Below are 9,156 nucleotides of genomic sequence, written 5' to 3' on the forward strand. Positions count from 1 at the left end.
CTGACACATTCATTTTCGTTCCTTATTGCTATTTTCTTTTACATTTTGTTTATTCCTGTATCACATTTCCAAAAAGTCTTTGTCTTATTCTTGTTGCCTTTTATTTAATTGTTTTCTTAGATCAGAATATTCCTTTGCTATTCTACTTAATATTTTATAGTCCTCTTCCTTAGCTAAGACTTCCCCTGTATCTTTTGTTCTGATGACATCTCTTCCCTGTAATTGATCTTCCAAGAGGGGACACTATAGAATATGGTGTTCCGGCGTGCCCACTTCTTGACATTGGCTTCTGGGATGTTCTTTTAAACACATTCTGTACAAGTATTGTTCATATGACCCGTGTTCTGAGAGATAATGTATTAGTTCTGGATTGGGGTCAAAGTGCTGCCATTTGAGACGAATATCAATTTTTGGTATTATATTATACAATCTACGTGAGACATTGGTTTCTAGCCAACTTTTGTTCCAAATTTTTATTAGTTGGTTTTCTATATCTTCGACCGTTTTACTTTGAATACTTAGTAATTCTTGTACTTTCCCCATGTTTGATTTTTTAACCATAACTTGCAGCTCTTTTCCTGATAAGTAAACTTATTGGTTTGACTCCTAACAAGACATTTAACGTAATAAGCGGTGTCGTATTGAATGCTCCACTTAATCTTATTAATAAATTCCTTTGAGGTCTATCGACATTTTGTTTTAAGGTATTATTTTCCAACAATCTGTGGTCCCACACGCTTGAAGCATATGCACTTATTAAAGTTTCTTGATATAATTTACTTATTTTCCTTGGTAGTTTGTACGTGGTATTTGCTATCGATATTAACTTGTTTGCAACTTTATGACCACTGTCTAATATATATCTTATATGTGGCCCAAAATTTAGTTTTTCGTCAATTTGTATACATAAGTATTTGAATTCTGCTTCCCTTTTTATCGTATTAGTTCCTAATTTGATTGTTGGATTCCTACGCAGTTGTGTACCGAACAACATATACTTTGTTTTCTTCGCAGATAGCCTTAGCTCACTTTTGTTACTCCAATTTTGTAAGATATTAATGACTAATTCTGCTTTAATATCTAATTCTCTTCGTGAATTAGCTGAGATGATAATTGCAATGTCGTCAGCAAAAGCGACTACTGGGTCAATTTTTTCTTTACTATTTAGAATTACCAGACAGGGCTGCAATTCTATGTCCCACAACAACGGTCCCAAGATCGATCCTTGGGGGCATTCTTTCTCTGTCTTAACTACAATATTCCCTTTTTCACCTTTAATTATTATTTTTTCTATCTGTAAAGTAATTCTTAATAATGTTTAATAAGTACTCCGGTACATTTATTTTGATGAGATTTTTAATTAATGAAGTAATAAGAGATTGTCGAACGCGCATTCGATATCCACAAATAATGGACACGCGTATTTATTTACTGAACAGCTTCTTCTAATTTGTTCTACAAAGGTGTTGAGAGCATCTTCTGTCGATTTGCCGGGCCTAAAGCCAAATTATAGTTTATCATCTTCAATGTTCCTAACGTTATTAATTCTACTAGCTATGACTTTTTCAAAAATTTTCGCAATGTTTCTGATTAGACAGATAGGACGGTACGAGCTTACATCGGGTGGGTATTTATCTTGTCCTTTTAACAATATTATTAATTTAGCTTCTTTTCAAATGGTTGGGAATTCCTATATTCTGAGTAAAAAATTAAACAGTCTTGTAAAATAGGGAATACAAATATTTTTCGTATTTTTATAAATTTCATCTTTTATGCCATCCAAGCCTGGGGCTCTTCCTGTTTTTAGTTTTCTTATTTTTTTTCTACTTCGGTATTTGTTATCTCCTGAATATTGTGTAAGACTTCTACGGGTTGAATGCTCTCAAATTCTCTTCTTATTTTGCGTTGATTTTCATTTTCATTATCTTACAAGTCCCTTGGAAAAAATTGCTAGATAGTTTCTGTATGGTTTCTTCCCAAGTTTGGTTGTAAGAACCGTCATTATTTTTTATAGTTGATAATGTCATTGGGTTTATTTTTTGCATTATTACTTTTTATGGTAGGCCCCATGGATCCAGTTCTATGTTTTTTTCTTAGAAATCTCTCCCTTTTCTTCTTTTCTTAGATTCAAGCAATTCTTTAGTATATTCTTCTTTCGCAGTTCTATATATGATTATTGGTGATAAAGCTGATTGATAACTTTTTCTTTTAGATTTTAGGATTTTCTTAAGCGCTCTAATTTAGGAATCCAGAATTCGCTGTGTTCAGGTTTCGGATTACATTTTGGTCTCGATTCCTGTAAAGCTAGCTTAGTGGCCTTTTCAATTTGTAACGCAAATGCATTCACATTTTCTGAATCTATCTGAGGTAAGATTAGTGATGGGTAAATTCCCGGGAAGATATTTTTCGGGAATATTCCCTGGGAAGATTCCCGGGAAGATTCCCAAAATGGGAATTTATCCGGGAATTTATGTTCAATCAGAAAGAAAATTGCATTCTATTACTATATTATGATTTCAAAGCTGAATTAATTTTTATATCACAGTATATTATTACTGTTGTCCACGGAGGATTCTTTAAAATAATATTCTGAACGGTACCATGTTACTTTATTAACACTTTATTATATTTAGAAATTACGCATAAATGTATATTTATTTACAATATGTTCTATTAATTAAATATGTGTGAAAAAATATATAATAAATTATATAGCAACAGTTTAAATTTATATGTAAGTGGATTTACTCAACTTGACTCTATTACTGATATTATAAACACACAGTGGCGTATTTACGATTTTCTTTCGGGAGGGGCTTTGCTAACTTTCGGGGAGGGCTTTGCCTGGAAATGTGAAAATTCTGCAAGATATTTCATTTACTTTACTATACTAAGTAAGATTTCGGGGGGGGCTTGAGCCCGGAAGCCACCCCCCTAAATACGCCACTGTAAATACATTAAATTTATAAATGTTATAAAGTAATTAGATTGGGTAAATGCTAGAAGATACATGTCTCACCAATTTATCAACATTTTAGCATACATTTTTATGTTCACAAAATTTGCAAGACACTTACTTATCTTTATATTTTAGCACGCAAAATTGCCATACACGACCTTTCATTCTACCTATTTCTCGAAATTCCATACGTTAATTCACATGTAAAAGAAGTCCGGGTAGTTCTTCAGAAATTCGAGTCAGAGAGAGGAGACAGACCGACGTCTATTACTAATGGTCGTTCATTGTTTATTGATAGTACTTCATCTCTATTTCTACATAATTCTATATTACTATACAAAATAGTTCCTTTTCATCATTTGTAAATTAGTTCTTTGCTAATTTTGGCTGTTCTTTAGCATTGGGGGCCAGCTTTCGCACCTACTTTTTTGTGATATTCTATTCCGATGCGTTTGTTTTATGGTTTCATACGTTAAATTACGTTACCAACATTAAATTCAGACAGCGTTGCAGAGCGAGCGTTAGCGAATGGGGGTGGGTTAGAGCCCAGCATGGCACGTTGTTTTCTATCTTCATTACCAACAATTCACTTTCTTTTCTCTCATAAATCACTTCCACTTACCTTTCCGTTATGTATAAATCCCCTACTGCCCTAAAAAAAAAAAAAAAAAAACCGTGTTCGATACTTTCTTGACTACTTGAACATCACTATCAACTCATTTCTTCCGTAAATCATCCTACTTTTTGCTAGTTTTGACCCCCCATTTGTAAACAATTACCTCACTTTTTAATGCAAATGAAAATGGAACAAAAATTATATTATTAGTTATATAAATAACACTCAAAGAATTTTAAATTTTTTAACCTTCAAATTCTTTAAAACCTAGAATTAAATCATAATATATTAAAATAAAGTAATTAGCCATATTGTTCTTATAATTTGGAAGATAAAGTAAAGAAATTGAAATAAATTCCTTCCCGGGAATTTATAGGCCAGGGAAAAAACCCGGGAATATTCCCATTTTTTAAATTCCTTCCCACCGGGAATATTCCCACTGCCCATCACTAGGTAAGATGTGCTTTTTCCCGAATAATTCCCAGTCTGTTTTCTGAATGTTTGTTCTGTCATTATGGGCTTCTATTTCGCCTATTTTCAAATCAAAAGATATAACTTCATGGTCACTTATAGTTATTCTGTCGTGGACTGTCAAATTACTTATCTTATTTTCTAAGTCCAGAGTACATAACGTAACATCAATGAATGATTCCCCTCTGGGGCCCACAAATGATGGTATTTTCCCCCTGTTTAGTAGTAATAATCCATTTTGCTGTATAAAATCTTCAACGGCCTCACCTCTTATGTCTGTGGTAGGTGAACCCCAGGCAATGGATTTGGCGTTTACATCTGCCGATAAAATAAACTTTTTGTCAGGATGTTTCCAGATTAAGTCTTGTAGTTTTTGTAAAAATACTTGAGTTTCTATGCTATATTGAAAATAAGAATTTATGAGCCAGAAGCTAACAGGTACATATGAAATTTCTATACAAACGTTCCAATCGTCACAGTGTTGTGATACGTTTAGAATTTCGAGTTCTCTATTCATGATAGCAATGACAGCCTTTGGCTCATCTCCTCCATAAATAATTCTTGCAGTCGCTGGGAAAGTTTCCAATTTGTTCTTTATTAAGTAAGGTTCTTGAATTACTAGTATATCTATATTATTTATTTCTGCATATCTTCTTAGTTACATCGTTGTAATTTTTGATCTATGGGCGTTATATCGCAAAAGTCTTAAGGGCTTGGACATTTTATGCATATTTGGTGTGTACCATTGCTTCCTTTCCCATTTTACTAAAATCAAAGTATAATCTACCGTGAGCGGTTACCATTTGTATGTATACGTTATCAATGTTCCAGTATATTCCTCTTCTTTAAAAAGCTTCATCAATCAAATCAATTAATTCCGAACCATTTGCAGGTAGATCATATATTCTGAGCTCCATTCTGTCAACTTCTTCCAGTACAGGATATGTAATGGTTCTTCCTTTTTCGTGTAAATCTGTGATAATCTGTCTAAATACTACTGTTAGAATTTGTTTATCCTCTAGTTTGGTCAATTTATATTTATGTTCCATTCTTTCGTACAGAGGTCGGGGCTCAGTTATTATTGGTGAGTTTAACTTTGCTTCTGATTCTGATGATGATACTGCTTTATCTTGAATAGGTATTATTTTTTTTTTGTATTTGTATTTCATTCTATTCTCCAAGATGGTTTTAAATTCTCCTTCAGAATTTGTTTCTAATTTATAGTTATTTATTTCAATTAAGTCAGTTTGCACGTATTTATTTTTAAATGATTTATTCCCATTTCTCTTGCTTTCTAAGAACTCTTCCAATCTTTTTTATCTCTTTTTTGTTTGCTTGGAGATTTTTTCTTTATTACTATTTTTGCTGCTTTTTCTTAGCCATAATTGATCTTACTGATTATTCTTTCTCTCGTGACCCTGTGTGTAACGCATTCTTCTGTATTTGGGGTCTGACATGTTTTATGTCTCAGATTACATGGGACACATACGTTTTTATGCTTGTCCTCACATTCTTCGCTTTTATGTCTTAATGTGCCGCAGTACCTACATCTTTGTTTGGCCTTGTTATCACAGTATTTGCTTACGTGCCCAAACTCTTGACAAACAAAACATTTTTGAACAACTATGAAGTCTTTTATCTTGTGGGACTCATAGTCTATATATCTTTATTAGCAGTCTTCTTATTTGTGGAGTAACTTCTACTACTAAGTGACACTTTTCTTGATCTTTTCTTCCCGCTCAAAAACGGGCTTTGATTTGCTTAGCCCCCTCCATTTCATTTTCCTCGAAGTTTGGCTCTAGAAGTGCTGTCACTACTTCCTCATCTTTTAATTCTGAAGAGATACCATAAATTATCATTAATGGATTTCTTTTTCTACTTTCTTCAAAGGTAAAGTTGTTTTTGATTTCCTCTTTCGATGCTATTTTGTTTAGATATTCTTTTGTTGCTGTTTCTAATACAACTATGTCCTTCGTCGTTCTCATTCCACTGATTTTTAATTTATCTTTCCTAGGGTCGATTGTTCCTGTAAGACGTTACTCTTTGTTTAGTTGATTCCCCATCATTTGGTTTAAAGATCAGAGTTGTTTTTTTTCTTTGCCGTAACTTCTATAATCTTCATCTCTTTTTCTGTGATCTTTCTTCCTGACTTGACTACTTCTGTCCATGTTGGGGCGTTTTGTTCCTCGGTTTCCACTTTTCCGAATTTCAAGTCTTCTATTGTCTTGGATATTTCTCTTAACTCCTTTGTCATATGTTCAGTATCTATTTCTTTTCCATTTTTAACTTCCGCTAGTTTTTCCCTCAGAATCGATGTCTCCCTTATTTTATTTGTTTCCTGTTTCCTTAGCTGCTCTCCCAGTAGTTTTAGTTCTTCTTTTATCTTGATGTTTTCTTTTTCTAGTTGTCTATTTTGATCCTCTAAGATTCTTATCTGTTTTGGTTTCTCCTGTATCTCTCTTTTTACTTCACTTCTTGTCTCTGATATTTCTATTTCCATTCTTTTATATTGTCTGTCCCTGTCACTTTTGATTTCATTTTTTCCTCCTTTAATTCGTCTATTTCTTTTCTTTGTTTCTCTACACTTTCCTGTAAATTTTCTATTTTCTTTTTATCTTCATCGTTTGAGCCTCTCTGCCCACACATTAGATCAAATTCCAGCATTAGTTTCTCCTTTTGAAGGAGGTCATATTTCTCCCGAAGATTGCTATTCATCTCCTCCATTTGTGATAATTTGCCTATCTCTAACCCATACGGCCATACGTTTTTTCAGCTTTTCTAGATGGGCACGGCCTACCATTTTTCCAATCTAATAGTTCGTCTATGTATATCAATTCCTGTTCATATTGGTCCATAGTGTCAAAACCTAAGGTTTCCTCCATGGATCTTTTCGGAATTTGTTGCTCGGGGGATTCCTCTTCTTGGGTTCTCTTCCTCTTTTCACCTTCATCCTTTCTTGTTAATATCATTGTCGGATTAATATTTACAGTTGGAGATGGTTCCCTCGTTAGTCTCTGTTCCTGTGTGCTTTTTATTCTCGAAGGAGGAGTTCTCTGCATTTTTCCCCTTAAAAAATACGGATAACCCGCAACGTGCGCACGTGTGGGGGGTTGCCTATCCTACATGTCCTTGGATGCTTCTCCATGATAAGATGACTATTGTTTATCTACGGATGATTTCAGTGTTTGTGTGTATCTACGCCTTTGTATTTATACAACCTGGCCTGTCCAATTACCACGAGGGTTGCCTATCCACTGATAATAATTAAAAATAACAAAACACTCACCTCAAGATTGAAGCCCATCATATGTTCTGACAGCAATGTAGGAACTGATGATACATAAGTTTTTATTTTTAAAAATATTCTTCCTTTTAAATGCTGCGTGTAATGCGTTATGATGGTGATTAACACTGAATATATGTTTTTTTTTTTTGCTTATTAGTTTCACACCACTTACCGATTTTTATACTGTTTACAACATTGTATTCTGCAAACATTCTCAATCACTAAGAACACACACACTACACAAAAAACTCACTGCTTCACACTGAAACGAGCTCATTCTCAGGAGCGCAACGAAACGCACTTCTTCCTTCCTTCGAAGCTAATACTCATTTTGAAAGTTGTAATGTCTAAACATAGGTAGGAACATCGGGGTGAAGGTTTTTTTTTTCTTTTGATAGCTACAAGATTCATGTAACGTGACAACCAGCCATTACAGTACGTTCTGTATTGAGGTTACAATATTAATAGCCTCTTTAAAAAAATATAATATAGGCCGCACGAGAGCACAATAGAAAGGTTTTTATAGTTCCATTATTTGTATTCAATATCGTAAAGCTTTCTCTCACTGTCCGCCATGTTCTCCTTTGAGCTTAACTCTCCACCATCTATCACCATGTATTTTAGCAGGTGTTGATGCATCCTCCCGCTCTCTGCTTGTGAAGGGTTTTAATCCAGGATCTTCCAATGGCAGATCGCACACAATAACCACTCACTTAATAGGTTCTCAGTTGATTTATTGTTTCTTAGTTTATTTATTGCTTTCTAATTGGTTTACACCATTTAAGTACTATCTGACTGTCGATACTAATTTTGAAACAATTTCAATGTTTCCGCACGCATAGTACATCATTGTGAAGTGCACTAGAGTTACGTGACACAAAACAATTTTTTGATTGGCTAAACGCTGATATGTGATCTCACGGAACACCAAGCACGGTACATAATAACCACTTGTAAGTTTTGTAAAAAATACACTTTTAAAAAATAATTTTCACCTAAGTTTAAATTCATTTACACATTAATGAATTATAGAGCTCCTTCGTGGCTAAGTGATTAGAGTACGCGCCTTTGGCGTGGGATACCCCTGTTCGATTCCCGGCGGGAGCTCATGTGGTTCGGACTCCACGTTAATCAGTAGGTCCCGTCTCATATTCCCACGCTGCAGATTGGGACGTTAAACTCCAATTCAACTTAAATTCGTAATGAAATATATACGTTTGCAGCCAAAGTGCTTAAATTGCACTTCGTTAACAAAAGTAGTCATTAATATTTTGCATATCATTAAAAATAAAATGTTGGGTACTGACCGCATTTTATTTTAAACATACAGAGTTTATTCAAAATAACTTGTGTATTTTCTAATAGAAAAAATCTATCTTTTCTAAAAATCTTTGAAAACAAAGTAACAATTTCCCAGAAACCCTGTTAAACCATATTTGATAGTTTACCCTCGGGAAATTTTTAAAGTACTTGTTTTCGTTTTCTGACCTCCGGAAAAATGTCACTTTACGTGTTAAAAAACCAACACAGGCTTTCAGTTTTAAAAAGTTTAAACTTTTTTATTCGTAGGTTTATACCAAAGTAGATAAACATTAATAGCACCATCACAATGCGAAAGCGATATTCCACAGCATAAAAAGAATAAATTTTACAATAATTTGTTTCAAAAACAATATTTGAAAGAGCTCAAGCAGAAAAGACTATAGCAGATAACCTAATTCCTTTAAGTTGCGTCGATACCTTATTGCTAAACGGTTAGAATGCCAACATACAAAATTAGAAATAGGGGTTGGAGAAAAAAATAAAAAAAAAACACTTCATACA

Source organism: Thermobia domestica, chromosome 4 (genome assembly GCF_964235325.1).
Source record: "Thermobia domestica chromosome 4, izTheDome1.hap1.1, whole genome shotgun sequence".
Lineage (NCBI taxonomy): Eukaryota > Metazoa > Arthropoda > Insecta > Zygentoma > Lepismatidae > Thermobia > Thermobia domestica.